Raw genomic sequence first — 3,801 nt, 5'->3', positions numbered from 1 at the left:
GCAGCATCATCATCGTCGTCGTCATCATCATCATCATCATCATCATCATCATCATCATCATCATCATCATCATCATCACCACCATCATCATCATCATCATCATCATCATCATCATCATCATCATCATCATCATCATCACCACCATCATCATCACCACCATCATCATCATCATCATCATCATCATCATCATCATCATCGTCATCATCGTCATCATCGTTACTGTCATTTAACATCTGTTTTATATGCCAGTATGGGTCAGATGATTTGAAAGTGAGCCAGAGGACTGTGCCAAACTCCAGTGTCTGTATTCATGTGTGTACATGTATATGTGTTATGTGTTTATGTGTATACGTGTGTGTGTGTGTGTGTGAGTGCGAGAGAGAGAGAGAAAGAGATGAAGAGAGAGAAAGAATTCATGTGTGTATATTGTATGTATGTATGTATGATTGTCGTTCCTCAAGTATGAGTGTATATGCATGCATATAAAGTTTTAAATGACTGCATATGGCTTTTTATATATGTCTATTAGCATAACTGAATGCTTATTTAGTTTATACATATGTGCATGCGATTATATATCAAATATATGTATGTCTTTTGCTTGTGCCTTTATTCATTAATTGGTGTGACTGTATATACATGAGAGAGATAAAGAAAGTAATAAACAAACACAGGCGGTCATACAGAGAGAGAGAGATGGAGGATAGAGTGAATGTGTTTTGTGCTTGTGATTTCTTTGAAACATGAAAGGGTTTTTTTTGTTTGATTTTGGGGTTCTTTTTTTTTTTTCTTTTTTTTTGCAAATGAAACATTCCATATTAGGAAGTTAAATTAATAGACATGAAAGTAATTACAGATTAATTACTAGGTTAGCTAAACTTGATAATGAAATGAAGGATTCGTAATTAGATACATGATCATACAAACCTGAAATTGTCCTTGCTTCAAGATTAAAAGAGAACCCAATAAGATAACATACATAATGGGTTAAATTATTTCAGAAGGAGATTGGTGTAGTAATTTCCATGGTGACCAAAACTACTTGAGAATGCTATCTGCATGGAAAATATTTTGTAAAGAAAATGTTAGGATAAACACAAGTGTGGCTAAGTAGTAAGACACTTACCTCCCAACCACATGGTTCAGGGCTCAGTCTCACTGCATGGCACCTTGGGCAAGTGTCTTCTACTATAGCCTGAAGTCGACCAAAGCCTAGTGAGTGGATTTGGTAGATAGAAACTGAAAGAAACCTGTTGTGTGTGTGTGTGTGTTTGTGTGTGTGTGTGTGTGTGTGTGTGTGTGTGTGTGTGTGTGTTATTGTGTCTGTGCTTGTCCCTGCTTGTCACTGCTTGACAACCAGTATTGGTGTTTATGTCCCCATAACTTAGTGGTTTAGCAAAAAGACTTGAAGGTCTACCCATTAATACTTCTTTTTTATTGCTTTTCAGCTCCATTTGGTCACTTCCACCCTCTCTTTTAAAATATGAGTAGTCATTGGAGCATGTGTGGCTGTGTGGTAAGAAGCTTACTTCCCAACTACATGTTTCTGGTTCAGTCCCACTGCATGGCAGGTCAATTTCTCTGACTAAAAAATCCTTTAAAGTAGTGCTCCAGCATGGCCGCAGTCAAAAACCTGAAACAAGTAAAAGAGTAAAAGAATAAGATAATGTAGCTCCACTACAACAAAAACCCTTTTCTGTTTTGGCCCCTTCTTTCTCATAGTTATACTCCTTTCTTGCCCCTCATTCTACTTGGCAGGTTTGTTAGAGTATCAAATAGATTGCTTTGCAGTAACCATTCCAGCTCTGTGCACAAGTTCAAATTCCACCAAAGTCAGTTTTGCCTTTTAATCTTTCAAGGTCAATAAATAAAATATCAGTATTGGAGAAAATTCTTCCCTTTCTCCAACTATTTCTTTCTTTATTTACTATTTTTGAAATCAGTGTATGAGTTCAACGGATTTCTTATAAGCTGACAAGGTGAGTTGAGTTTAACCCTAGGCGTGGTAAGAGCCACCAATGAGAATTAAGATGCTCTGCATCAAAATTTGAAATCACCAGTGATCTGGCTGTCCGCTAAGGAACTTGTCTCCCTTGTCAGTCATTAAGATAGTGCATTTGTGGCTATTGAGTTGTTTTGACTCTTATTTCTAGCAATACTCGTACCACTTACTACCTTCTATCACTTTAGTGACATCTATAAATTTGCCTTTAGGTTGTTAACTTGCTAATAAGCCACCCATATTATTTATATACATATATGTATATATATATGACAGACTTCTCTCAGTTTCTGTCTACCAAATCCACTCACAAGACTTTGGTCAAGTCAGCCTCAGGCTCTAGCTGGAGATACTTACCCAAGATGCCATTTTGTGGGACAGAATCCAGAAGCATGTAATTGGGAAGCAAGCTTCTTAATCACACAGCCTTGCCAGTGTGGTTAAGAAGCAAATCAAAAATTCTCTGAATGCACCATTATTATGGCTTTTGTTTCTGCACCAGCAAAATTCTTGCTGATAAGATGGAAACAGAGCATCTGATGTCCCATGCATGGTGAGATATTTCTCTTTAACTCTACTCCACATGACTTCTGTAGTGTTTTTTGTTAATTGATGAATCAAAATGCAGACTGTGATTAACTGCTGAATGGTTTTGCTGTTGTTTGTAGGCACACCAACAATCTGTGATAAGATTTATGGAGATTACGTCTGACAGAGATTTAAGAAGATTTATGATTTTCCATTTTTATCCTACAGGTGCAGGTGTGGCTGTGTGGTTAAGAAGTTTACTTCTCAACCACTGGTTTCAGGTTCATTCCCATTGAGTGGCACCTTGAGTATGTGTCTTCTGCTATAGTCCCAAGTTGACCAGAGAGTTGTGAGTGGATTTACCAGAGGGAAACTGAAAGAAGCCCTTCATGTATATATATGACTGTGTGGTGAGATGTTTACTCTCCAACCACATAGTTCTGGGTTTAGTACCCCTGAGTGACACCTTTGGCAAGTGTCTTCTTCTAAAGCCTCGGGCCAACCAAAGCCTTGTGAGAGGACTTGGTAAATGAAAGCTGAAAGAAGTCTGTCTTGTGTGTGTGTGTCTTTGAAACTTTTTTGTCTCTCAGCACCTCTTCACAGGTCTTCCAGATTGCTCTTCATCTTCCAGGGACATTCTTCTGCTTTTGAAGTACCCGTACCACTTGAAATATTGCATACAACCCATTGCCTCATCACTGTAAGCTTGCTGAAGCATGCTCAATGTTTCTGTAGCAGACTTCCCAAGTTTAACGCAAAATTTTATGTTGGCTCTTTGTTCCTGTCCATGACAAAATCACAGACTACAGCATACACGTGATCACAAAAACACAAATTTCACAACTTGCAAAATAAACATAGCAATGTCAATTGGCACACTGTCTCATGTAGGTCACTGCTAGCCCTCACTGCATATGCAACCATGTGGTGCCGTCTGTTGGTGCACTACAGAACTAGTCTGGGAACTTTTTGCTGTTACCTCATATCTGTGTGCATGTGTGTGTTAATGTCTCCTTGTCTTGACATCAGTCAATGGTTGTAAATGAGTGTCACCACCATACAATATAAAAGGTCTCCTTCATACTTCACTTCCAGTCTTCCACAAAAAACATGTCTTGCTAAGAAGAAATATTACTGTACTTAGAAAAAGGTGAGGTTGGTAACAGGAAGGGTATCTAACCATTGGAAAATTGTCTCAAGTTCTCTCTGACCCATGCAAGCTTGGATAAGTGGACATTAAAACAATGGTGGGGGAGGAAGAGGAGGAGGAG

Source organism: Octopus bimaculoides, chromosome 6 (assembly GCF_001194135.2).
Source record: "Octopus bimaculoides isolate UCB-OBI-ISO-001 chromosome 6, ASM119413v2, whole genome shotgun sequence".
Classification (NCBI taxonomy): domain Eukaryota; kingdom Metazoa; phylum Mollusca; class Cephalopoda; order Octopoda; family Octopodidae; genus Octopus; species Octopus bimaculoides.
The sequence above is the reverse complement of the archived record's forward strand: the minus strand, read 5'-3'. Positions refer to the sequence as shown.